The 13,480-nt window shown below is 35.7% G+C and overlaps 1 protein-coding gene across 4 annotated transcripts in view; it reads left to right on the top strand.

Annotated features, from left to right (window-relative positions):
* Positions 1-13,480, top strand: part of Chn1 (chimerin 1) — a 174,792-nt gene that overhangs the window by 105,170 nt on the left and 56,142 nt on the right. The gene's annotated exons all lie outside the window — the stretch shown is intronic.

The following is a 13,480-nucleotide window of genomic DNA, read 5'->3' as shown; positions in this document are numbered from 1 at the left end:
TTGTTTCTTTTTTAGATGCCTTCACTAATGATCTAATATGATTATAACTCTTCAAGAGTGCTCCCAAACTTATTTGAATCACTCATCACCTAAGAATATTTTGGGGAAAATAATATTTTATAAAACCCACTTTGAGACTCTCAATAAGTTAATCACTTTAAAGTTTCTTTTTTCAGAATTTAAGGATAAGAATTCCAAGTGCATGTGTTTGTTTGTTGCAGTCCTTAAGTGTAAGTTGTGCATCTGAGCTTTTGTAAAAAATTGGTTGACTAGTATTATGGCTGTGAAGATTTTCTTGCTACAGGAAGTGAATTCCTTATTCCTATTGGTGGCCTATTATGAGGGAAAATTTTTTTTCTTTCCAAGTGATAGTATACCTTTTTTTTCTCACTAACTATTTAAGTTGCTTCTCAGCTTGAAATAATAAATGGAAACAAAAAATTATTGAAACATTGCAATACATTTGATCCTAAATTACATCATGTGATTGAAGCTAGACTTTTTTCTCATCTACAGTGGCTTAACTTTGCAGTCCAGACTGGCCAAGAACCCAACTTTCTTACTTACTTATTTATCTTGAAATTGGATCTGAATAGTTTCTTGTTCCAAGTAATGAATATATCTACTTCAACAGATACTGGACCAGTATCATTCATTAGTTCTTATGATAATTTTATACTTACTAATAATATATTTTTAAATCTCCAAAAACTATGCTGTAGAAAATGTTTCATGTAACTGTTAATAATATAAAGTGCCAAACAAAGTATACAAGTTTCATTTCAGAAACCACACTATGAGCCAAGACTCTGCATCTAGGTTGAATGTCTTTACTTTTGCATTAATCATATGAACTCCAAATCATTTCCTGTGATACCTGTGATGTCATGGGTATGCCAAATAAATTTTTTTGTTATTCTATGAAGCTTCAACAAGCTAAATAACCCATGTGCCCTCCAACTTCACACATGTGCATGCGCATGTGTGTGTGTGTGTGTGTTTGTGTTCTTCTGTAAATTTGGAATGATTATAATGCTTGACATATTGTCATATTAACTTCTTTTAAGAAATTTCTTGAACTTTTAAGTTCCAAGTTTTAAAGCCTACTTTGGGATCACCAGTCTGTCTGTCTGTCTGTCTATATATATATGTATATAAAAGCCTTTTAAAATTAGAAGTTGAGATGTAATTGGGATCCTACCAAAAACTGCCATAACTACTGGAATTCTTTGGGTTCCTCTATAAAATGGTAGGAATCTTTGTCCTTAGAACAGCAAAAGGGGCATGAACAGCCTACTCTGCTAACTAACTTAGTCTCTTACAAAGCAATTTGTCGGCTTTTTCATTGCTGTGACCAAAACACCTGACAAAAACCATTATAGGGCTGGGGAAATAGCTCAGTTGGTAGAGTGCTTGCCTCTTAAGCACAAGGCCCTGGATTCAATCCCCAGCACCGCAAAAAAAGAACAATTACAGAAGGAAGAGTTTATTTGGGGGATCACCGTTTCAGAGGTCTTAGTCCATAGATGGCCTGCTCCATTCCTCAGGGCCCCAGGCAAGAAAACACAATTTTAAAAACAGAAGTCTTACGGCCAGTATGTATTAGTGAGTGATCTTGAGTAAGCCCTTAACCTTCCCCAGTCTGAACTTGCCACAATTTTTGATATGAGGTTACAGATGCTATTGCATTGGTGGTTTTGAGTATTAATGAGATTATATAATTTGGGCTTTCTTGGAAATGCAAAGCACTACATGGAGCATTATTGCTCTCTGGGATCAGAACACCCATCCATTCATAGGTCTGAGTACTATCTGTTCTAAGCCTGTGCTGGAAATAGCATGTTCAGGTTTCTCTTTGAGGCCCATCTTTTTCCATGCTTAGGGAAGTGTCACTTACCACCTTACCATCTAATTATATCTTTCTTTCCATGGTAGTTCCATGCTTGAACTACCCTTTAAGTTCATTTAAGAAGATGTCAAAAGGCTCCTAAATACTTCATCAAGAAAGTGGGATTTTCTCATTTAATAATAATGTGATACCTCTGTTTATCTTTAATCAGGCAACATGTTATCTTTGCCCAAGAAAATGGCTTTGAAGGCCAAAATGTGTGAGATTTGCATTTTAGTATGAACTGTTATTTTACTGCTTTCTCTGAATGTAAGACATCACCACTTTCTGCTTCTCTGCCCTGTCAGTGAACTTTTAACTTTTTTTTTTTTTTTTTTTTGGGTACTGGGGATCGAACCCAGAACCTTGTGCTTACAAGGCAAGCACTCTACCAACTGAGCTAACTCCCCAGTCCCTATGAACTTTTATTGAACCTGCCTTCCATGTTGAACCCATTAAAATCTTTCACATTTCCTCTCAGTTTACCTATTTTCTTGACTCCAGCTGGGTCAGTGTACTCCTTCCTTTGCCCTTAGTATATTCACACTTCACTTTCTAAATAGTCTTTCATGAGCCATCTATATAAACAGTTTCTTCTTGCTATGTAGAAGTTATCTTGGAATTTAAACAAATTAAGAGCAAGGCAGGAATATCAACCCCATTTCTTCTTTAGTCTCTAAGAACTAAGTCAACTATCAAGATTAATTGCATTTAGTTCTTCATTTATTTTATATTTCCTATTTGCAAGAAAACAGGCTGGACCCTGGAAGAAATAAAAATTTGTAAGATATAAGCCCTGTCTCAAAGAACTTACATTTTAATATTTCCTTGTTTCCACCTATTCACACTTAGGCATCTGGAGTGCAGAATGCAGGCAGCGCATATCATCTGTAAAGCATCACATAAGTTCAGTGAGTATTAAGTTGAACTCCCTTCAATTTGAGTTTGCTGCTATAATAGCTCAGCAGATCATAGAAAACACATTGATAGAAAAAAACAAAACAAAACCAAAAGAGACTTTTAGAGTCATGGATCAGAAATCAGTATAAAATTCTGGCATTCCAACCCTTGTTCCAAGGCTTTCATCCCTCAGTATTGTTCCACTTCTGACTCGGCACCTCGAATTTTATATAAATGATTGTCAAGCGACTAAATGAATGAACACATAAATGAGTATATTTTATGAACTTAGCCAAATTCAAGGCCCTAATAGAAACCCATCCTGAGACTGAAAGAAATGTATAGTAATTCAGCCTGACTTGATACCGGCGTATTTTTCTTTTCATGAATTCAGAATCTTTAGAATGTCCCTACGAAGTATGGAGGGCCATTTCTCATTCCATAGATAAAGCATCTGAGGCCCCCCAAATTGTCTTTGTGACAAGAGATAGTTTGAGATGGTGGTAGCAAATGCACCTCTTTTAGAATTTGTCCAAGAAGACAAGATGGTAAGTGACACTTCCCCAAGCCCTTGGCTATCAGTTGTGTGTTGGGATTATTTAGACCTCACCAGAGAATCCCATGCTATAATTATTAAAGAAAACTCCAATGGGGCCCAGGAAATTATTTGTGTGAATCTCATCTGCCCTTCCATCGTATCACCCACAGGAAAGATTAGTAATTGAAAGCCATTAGGGAAAACCAGATGGAAAGAGGAAGATGGAAGATAAACACATCAGTTCTTCAGCTCCAAAGAACCAGGCCAACAGAAGACCAAATTATATTTTTCTAAGCCAGCTGCAGTTTAGGAAAGATTTCTGTATCTGGGCCAATTGAACAAATAAAATAACTCTTAAATTACTGATTCGAGTGTTGGAAAGGAAGGAAGCTATTAGAAATTCTTCCATAATTACTGTTTCAGAGTCTTTTACATTTTGGTGGAGAAATAATCATTACTGGCAAAATCTACATCTATTTAATTTTTGAAACAGAAATCAACTCTGGTGACTTTAGGAGGGTGATACCATTTTAGGGTACAAAGCATGATAAAACTATCAAGCTCTGACCTGGCCTTAACCTTTTTGACAAACTGTAGACAATTCTGAAAAGAACCAGCCTTTTAATCCTTAACGTCAGTATCATACTCAACAATTTAGAAAGTGTCATTTTATCTTAAAGTTTTTGCCTCATCATATTTCCCTTTCTTATCTGGAATCATTTCTCTTATCTACTAATATTTGAACCTCTCGGGGATTAGAAAGTCACAACCTTGCTTTCTAACCTTTTCTTGACTTACGAGAACTTGTTTTTATATAGCCTCACAAATTAGTTCTTAACTATTTGGGGCTTCCTGCAAGTCACTAGAACTGGTCAAAAATTCTCAAAGAGAAACATATTGCCTTGCATGCACAAGGCCCTGGGTTCAATGCCCAGTACCACACACACACACAAAGAAACATATTGCAGTAATTTGATTCTGCCAACAAGAAATTATAGACGTCTGTAATGGCTATGATGTTGCCATTGTTTGTGTGTCTCCTTTTAAGTATGCGTATCCAGCCTTCCATGTCTGTGGGTCGCATCCTAAGTTCATCCAGCCATGCAGAATTATGTTTTTTGTGGGTTTTTTTTTGGCGGTGCTGGGGATCGAACCCAGGGCCTTGTGCGTGCAAGGCAAGCACTCTACTGACTGAGCTATCTCCCCAGCCCCAGAATTATATTTTTAAAAAATGCATCTGTACTGAACTTGCACACACTTTCTCCCTCATTTTTATTCTGTAAACAATACAGCATATCAGCTATTTACGCAACGTGTACATTATTTTAGGTATGATAAGCATTCTAGAGATGGTATTAGAGTATACTGGAAGGTGTGTGAAAGTTACACAAATATAGCACTTTTATATAAGGGGTTTTGAGAATCCACAGTTTTCAGTATCCATGGGGATCCTGGAACCAATGCCCTAAGGATACCAAGGGACAAATGAACTGCTACATTACGGTTTGTCAATAATGGGAATGAACTGACCTTGTTCTGTATATTCCTTAACTTCTAAAACCATTTAGTGAAATTCACTAAATGCTGTAAGGTTTACTGATGACCAAACTTACATTATTAAACTTTACATTTTTGTCCAACTTAAATGTTTTTCTTATAACTTCTGAATATTTGTGGCTTGTAGTTATTTATAAGCACTGTTTGGTAAAAGGTCACCTACTGTAAAACTCCCCTTCAGAAGCAGAGCCTTTTGTATAAACTGCAGATTGTTTAGCACCTTCTTAAGAGATTTACACCTCCCTTCTACTCACCCACTCAACAGGAAGGGGTCCCTGTCCTGGGAATTGTTTGCTTATTAACCTGAGAATGGTTTTGTGTTGCTGCCCAAGTTCATAGTGAGGAAAAAATTGTAGTCCCATATCCCTTGAGAAAGTTCTGTATTTTCTTATAATGAGGAAACTACAAATGAGCCCATATCTTCATGTTTCCAAGAAAAACTTTTCTTAAAAATCAACTTTATTGAGGTATAATTCACTCACAGTAAATTGTAGGTAGTTACATGTACCGTTTGATGAGTTTTGACAAATGTATATACTCATGTAACCACCACTACAATCAAAATATTGCATTACCCCAGAAAGTTCCTTCATGCCCCTTTGTAGAAAATCCCACCCCATCCCTGACCTCAGAGCAACCTCTGATTATATTTCTGTCAGGACAAGAATCCTTTTTTAACTGTTGATACAACAGTATCCTGTTTAATGTTTTAGTTTCTCATAATTGTAGCATTTCTTCCTTTCATCTTCTCTTCTTATAAACACATCATTTAATTTTTTTTTGAATACCTACCTACCTTATCTCTGACTTTAGATTGTAAATTTTTCAGATCATGTTTCTTAGGGAAATATGAGCAACAAAGGTACAATAGGTGTATCGCAGAGATTGTAATGCACTATAACTTGTTGAAGATTTCGGTCTCATTATTAGGGACTCTCTACCTTTTAGTCTGCAATAAAGCCTTTAATAAATTTGAGTACACAGTGAGGGGGAATTCCTAGGTACAGAGAGATAGAACCTCTGCTCCCTGGGATGTTTGTCCTGAACTGGAAGCACTCCAGAGCCAGAAGGCAGCCAGCTCACCTTAACCCTTGCCATTCCCCTGGCCTGGGATGGGTCCCACCAGAGTTACTCATGCACACAGTTGATGAGCGAGTAGAATGTCCTCAACTCTCTGTGTCCAAATTGAACCACATGGTACCACTAGTCTAATCTCACTCAAATGGGAAAATTGTAGCAGTGGTATGATTCCAGAATCCCCCATGGAAATACATTTAGATTTCTCTCCCTTCAGTCTTTGAAACCATAGGGTGCAACCCACTCAAAAGTCCTGTGGAATAGTTCTCTTCTCCCAAGTCGAGAGTGAAGAATGATATTCTCCTCAATAAAAACTCCTGTGTGTGGGCTGTGAGTTGTATAAAATTCCTGGAAAAATTATAGCTGTTCACCTGTCTCCCTGAAGAAAACCAGTTGGAATATAAATGAAAGAGGAATATTAATATAGGCAGAATCTATATTAATATAATTTGACTTTTGCATATTAATTTCAGTGACTGGTTTCAGTACATCCTGATTATAATAGACCTTCCCATGACCTGGAACTTCTTTCTAGGCAAGCAGTTGTTGGGCTCTAAAGTCTCTTCTTGTGACACATTTTTTGCAACGCTGTATATTTTTTGGCCATGTTCTGGAGATGTTGTGCTTAAGGCTCGTAGAACTGGGAATACTGACAGGAAGAAGACAGTATCAGAGTGCCAAAGCAGCAGAAATTGTGGAAATGTTTTATCTGCACTAATTCACCATGTTTGTGTGTATACACATATATGTAAGTATCTGTGTGTGTGTGTGTGTTTGTGTGTGTGTAGTATCTGTGAACAGGTCTAGGCACTTTTGGTATCATATAAAATATTCTAAATATTTTAATTAAATTTATTTTTCTCTCCAGAACAGAATATTTAAATAGTAATGGGTCTTTAACATTTGATATTAACACTCATAAAAAAATTACTATAGTTCTGTGTGCTAGTGTTTAGTCATGGCTTTGGAGTCATCCATAGCACCTGGTTCAGAAGCGCTCTTTCTGCCATTTCTTTCTTCTCTTTAGTGCTTTTTGAGATTTGTTTTTCACAAAGTTCCACCTTTATTTCTGAAATGGAAACACTTCAGAAAAAGCATTGAGTATCATGTTATGTTGTATTTGAATGACCCGTCAGTCCTGGCCCCCATACACACACACACACACACACACACACACACACACACACACAAAACCAACCAGTATTTTTCATTGGGCATTTCCTTGGAAGAAGAGATGTGTATCCTAGTCCATGACTCTAAAGGTGTTGCTTTAAGCCTGTCATTAACCTCTCTGGGCCTCAGTCTTAAAATGAAGAACCCAGCTTCATAGATGACCACAAGGTCCCTCCTGGCTGTCAAAATTCTCTGCCCATAAGTTCTCTTCGTTAACCCTCAAGAGGCTTTTCAGACTTCATATTCTTTACTGTTGAGGACTTTGTAAGAGGTAGAAAAGACTGAAAACATGCAGATTTAAGTATAGACTTGACTCTGCTGCTGACTAGGATTGACACATAATTTCCTTTGACCTCAGGAAATTGAAGATCTCCTAGCCCCCTACCATACATTTTTAAGGATTAATTCTAAGAATAAAAACAGAAATAAAAGCATTCATTGAGCCATTATATATCAGAAATTGTGCTAAGTCATATAAACCAGGTTAATATCCCTTAATCTTTGTGAAAATCTTGTGCAGTAGATTTTATGATAGTTACATTAGAAAAGAATTTATATAAAAACTGAATAAAAAGAGTTACAGTTCTAGAGTGACATGCCTTGGTGGATCAAGGGTCCATCTGAACCATGCTTCAATTCTCTTTAGACAGTTCTGGAGGGATGACAGGTTTATGGTGAGTTATCAAGGGACTCTAGGGGTGTGTTTTAATTGTTTTATTTTTGAGGATAAAATTCCAGAAGATAAGCCAGAATCTTCCACCAAATGCCCTCGGTGTCATTATAGAGGTCAAACATTGGACTGTGTTAGTATTTAAATTGAGTGGGTCCTTGACTTTTGAGTGATTGGATTACTCAAAAAGGAGAAATTGGAACCCCCCAAAACTGTCTAAAAGAGTTGAAGCATGGTTCACATGGACCCTTGATCCACCAAGGCATGTCACTCTAGAACTGTAACTCTTATGTTCAGTTTTTAAATAAACTCTTCTCTAATGAAAAAAGAATAAAAAAGATTCCATTGTACAGAATTAGAAAACTTATTACTATTGAAATTTTTAATATAGAAAAACAACATTCCTTTCTAGTATAACTTAATTCTCTAATTGTTGTTTATGGCAAACACTACCTTCTGTTCTTTAAGTATCACAGAAATGTACAGATTCAACGACTTGTTCCTTTCTTAGGAACCAAACAAAAGTAAATACATGACAGGATACTTAGAAGAATAAGATCTGGGTAAATTTCTTTAAACTTTTTATAATTTGTACCATATTGTTATGAACATAATTGATCTTCATATTAATGAAATCTGTTGATAGAGTTTATAATATGATAAAGTACATCACATTTATATTTAAGATAAGTCCACAGACTTTTACATTTTCAACAGATGATTTAAATTCAGGTTGACAACTTCAGGTTTTCATCATTTCTGTCTTCAAAGTGCTTATTAGCATTTCATTGTTATAGCTGAAGCTTACTTAGCTCTTTGAAACTGACAAAAGACCTCTGAGTTAACAGTCACCTCCTAAATAAACAGAATTTTTAAGACAGTTGAAATGCTTTTCAAATCATAGCTAGAGGCTATATATAAAACTTATTGCAGAAAGTTTATTATAATTTAGAGGCAGGAAAAAGAAAAACAAAAGGAAGCAAGCAAACAAAACCCTCTCAGGTGTTAAGTACAATTTAGCAGTTTACAATTTTCCATGGTATTTCTCAGAGGCAGGGAAAACAATAACAATGGATAGGGATTTGTGTTTCATAATTTTCATAAAAAGATGTTATTACTAATGATAGTACTTTGCAGAAATAAAAAAATGAAAATAATATAACATAAATTTGGGGAGAAGTTTTGAAATATATGGTGATAAATAGTTTTCATTTAAAAACCTAAATCAGACCAATGTTCTTACTAATAAAATAGAAATTTCTATAGAAATTTTGATTCAGTAGGCTCAACATGGAGCCCAGACATCATGTTTCTCTTTCTGTATACATATTTGTATGATTTTTTTTTTGCACAGTAAAGGTTACAACTGTGTGGTTCTTTAAGCTTTTTTTGACTTAGGGCCCCTTTATGCTTTTAAAATCATTGTAGGCTTCAGAAGGGGTTTTGCTTATGTTGGTTATATCTATTGGTATTCATTATGTTGGAAATTAAAACATTTTTTTTTGGTGCTGGGGATCGAACCTAGGGCCTTGTGCTTACAAGGCAAGCACTCTACCGACTGAGCTATCTCCCCAGCCCCAAAACATATTTTTTAAAAATATTAATTCATTCAAGAAACAATGAAATTGCCACATGTAGCACACACCTGTAATCTCAGTGACTTGGGAGGCTGAGGCAGGAGGATTAAGGCCCTACTCAGCAACTTAGCAAGGCCATAAGCAACTTAGTGAGACCCCGTTTTCAGAATAAAAAGTTAAAAGTGTGGGGGATATGGCACAGTGGTACAGTGCCTTTGGTTCAATCCCTAGTACCAAAAAAGAAACAGAGAAGGGGAGAGGAAGGGAGGCAGGGGGAGAGAGAGAATGAATAAAAATCACATGCTAACATAATAGTATAATTAGTAATAAAGTATTTTATGAAACAGATTCAAAAGAGTGGCATAGTTTTACATTTCTGTAAATCTCTCCAACCTATGTTTTAATATTGGGAAAAATGGATTCTCATAAATGCTTCAACATTTAATCTGTGGTAATAAATTGTTTGGGTTGGAATATACAAAGAAAATCTAACCCCACGTATTGTGCAGTTGGAAGAGTTTTGTAATAACTTTTCAGGTAATTGTGGATGTTCTTCTTAAACATCATACCAAAATAAGTTTAGTCGCAATATGGAATCTGAAATCTTATCAGGAATCTTTTCTTATTCTGTAACAAGGGAATCCATTGGTATATATTGAACTTTGAATCTGTCAGCCACACGATTCTGTGATAATATGTGTATTTGTTATTTGGAAAATATTGGTGTACTGAGCTGTGTAGCTCTTAGAAATGTTAACACTTTTTTTATATACAGTTGTTAATGTCATCATTGATCTCATCAGGAAAGTCACTTAAGTAGTGGGAAATTGTCAGATTGGGGGTGTCAGATACAGATTTTCCAAGACCGTAATTTTCACTTGAAAGTATAGATTTCATCAGTGCCTACCAGGCGTTTTCGTGGGGGTGGCAGACTCACTTTGTTCATTTGTTTGTTTGTTTGTTTGGTTGGTTTGACTTTTAGAACATACTAAACACCCCAACCTGAATAACTAAAATTTTTGTTGATCATTTTTTCAAGTGAAAAAATGTCATTTCGTGGAAAAGTAGCTAGTTCAACTTGAAACGCGAACAGTTATTTTCCTTAAGACAACTCTCCGTAGAAGGAACCAGGGGCCTTTCACATCGTCTGATATGAGGTGGAATGTTTCTCTCTTGGAGAGTTTTTGAATGAGGAGGTGTAAATCTCTAAACATAATGTAATGTATAACAGAGGAGATGTCAAAAGAAAAAAAGAAACAAACCATGACCAATGATAATTAATTTAATATGCTGTTGTTCATTAAAAGCATAATATAGTGCATTCAGTTCTAGACTTAATATCTCAAAGATCTGATTCTTTTAAAAATGAAAACAACAAAGAAACATTATTCTACTGATGATGTGGTTTGATATTTTGACAGTAGAAAATGTAACAAGAGCATCCACTTGAAAACATTTTATAGCTAATCCTATAGATACTTTAGGCAAGTTTAAAAAAAAAGAGAACTTCTTATTTTAATATCTTCTTTATTAAGGCATGCATTTGAAAATAATGAAACAGTTTCATCATGCAATTTTATAGCAGCTTATGGGCACATAGAAGGAAAGTCATCTAACTTTGAACAAGACTTAATACTGGTAAATAATAGCAACCAAATTTTCTTTCCTTCTATCATCATCTTTGAACTCAGCATTGCAGAGAGTTTTTATTCATCAAGGAATTTTCATGGCACTTTGCACTATTCCTCCAATAATAGTTGTTTTGGTCTGGCAGATTAATTTGAACAACAATAACTCATCCATCTTTAGAACTGAAACCTCAGTTCCTGGATCCCAGGCATCCTTATTTTAGGTGGCCCATGTTCTCTTAGCATTATAAATGTTTTCAATTCAGTGTTGCCTTTAATCAGCTATGTTGCTAAGATACCTACGTTATCACAGATTTTCTCTCTTAACATGTTTTCAGTTCATAGTTTTGCATACATTTTGGCTGTCAAATGAGGAAATAATATTTAAAATGCTTTTTCCCTTGCACTTCTAGCCAGCCGTTACATTTTAATAACCTAGCTGTAAGACAAAAAATTAGACATATTCTTTGTATTAAATCTATTCTGACAATGTAAGCAGAGGAAGCTGGAATCATTCAGACAGATCCTCATCTATGCATCTGAAAAATTCATTGAGGCTTATGAATGTGCCCTGAACTTTGCCTGCTCATTCTTTCAACATTTATTTAGTACCTACTTTTTCTAAGTGTTGTGCTAAGGAAATAAGAACAATGCTAGTGTTGACAATGGCATCAACATCACCACCATCTCATCTTTGAGAGCTTTGTGCTTTCTCTGCATACTACATACTGAAAATATGCGGAATCTGTACATTTCACATGCATTATCTCTTCATCCTCTCAGTACCTTTGTGAGGTATAGGTATAGTCATCATTCCAGTTTTATAGTTGAAGAAATTGAGATTTAGAGCTAAGTTCTCATAACTAATAAGTTGAGCCAAGATTGTTTTTTCTGTCATTTTTCTTTTTAGTTATATACAACACCAGGATACACCCTGACATAATCACAAAAGCATGGAACACAACCCACTCCATTTCAGTCCCCAACTCTCCCCTGCTGCCGTCCACTTACCCAACTCCCCTCCATTCGACCCATCCCTCTTCAGCCCATTTACAGTCGACTTCTTTTATTAAATTACATCCTGTGAATATGCCTGATGCTTGGACCCACCATTGCCACATCCATGCATGCATATACAAAAGTTTGGTCAGAGTCATTCTGTTGTTCTTACTTTTTCTGTCCCTTCCTCCTCTTCCTCAATCCCCACTCAGTACTCTGTCCTCTATTTTGATGAAATTCCCTCTCACCTTTTTCCCTTTGTCTTTCTTTCTTTTATCTATTTTTTTAAAGAATTTTTATCCCTCCCCCTCCTTATTTTGGACTATCTTCCACATATCAGAGATTTATTCAACCTTTGACATTTTGGGACTGGCTTATTTCACTTGGCATGATAATCTCCAGTTCATCCATTTACCAGCAAATGCCATAATGTCATTCTTCTTTATGGTTGAGTAATACTCCTGTGTGTGTGTGTGTGTGTGTGTGTGTGTGTGTGTGTGTATGTGTGTGTGTATTACATTTTCTTTATCCATCCGTTGAAAATTCCTAGGTTGGTTCCAATAGCTTGGCTATTGTGAATTGTGTAGTTATAAACTTTGATGTGGTTGTGTCACTGTAGTGTGCTGATTTAAAATCTTTTGAATGTATACCAAGGTGTGGGATAGCTGGGTAATATGGTGGTTCCACTTCTAGTTTTTTGAGGAATCTCCATACTGCTTTCCAGAGTGGTCACACTAATTTTAAATCCCACCAAAAATGTAAGAGTGTACCTTTTTCCGCACACCCTGACCAATGTTTATTATTATTTGTATTCTTGATAATTACCATTCTGACTGGAGTGAAATGAAATCTCAATATAGTTTTGATTTGGATTTCCCTAATTGCTAGAGATATTGAACAATCTTTCATATATTTTTTGACCATTTGTATTTCTTCTTTTGAGAAGTGTCAGTTTAGTTCTTTTGCCCACTTATTGACTGGGTTATTTGGTTTTTTGGTGTTAAGTTTTTGAGTATTTTGTATTTCTGGATATTAATTCCCTGAGAAGCTGTTGCAAAGGTCTTCCCTATTCTGTGGTTCTCTCTTCATGCTCGTGTTTCCTTTACTGTACAGAAGCGTTTTAATTTGATGCCATCTCACTTATTGATTTTTTATTTTACTTCTTGCACTTTAGGAGGCATTACCATATTGAACCTCAAATTATACTACAGAGCTATAGTAACAAAAACAACCTGGTACCGACACCAGAACAGGCATCAAGGCCAATGGAATAGAAGACACAGTGACAAACCCACATAAATACAGTTATCTGATACTAGACAAGGGTGCCCAAAACAAGTTGGAGAAAAGATAGCCTTTTTAAGAAATAGTGTTGGGAAAACTGGAAATTCCTATGTAGAAGAATGAAATTTAACCTCTGTCTTTCACCTTGCACGAAAGTCAACTCAAAATTGATCAAAGAACTGACATTCT

Source organism: Sciurus carolinensis, chromosome 3, assembly GCF_902686445.1.
Source record: "Sciurus carolinensis chromosome 3, mSciCar1.2, whole genome shotgun sequence".
Lineage (NCBI taxonomy): Eukaryota > Metazoa > Chordata > Mammalia > Rodentia > Sciuridae > Sciurus > Sciurus carolinensis.
The sequence above is the reverse complement of the archived record's forward strand: the minus strand, read 5'-3'. Positions and strand labels throughout refer to the sequence as shown.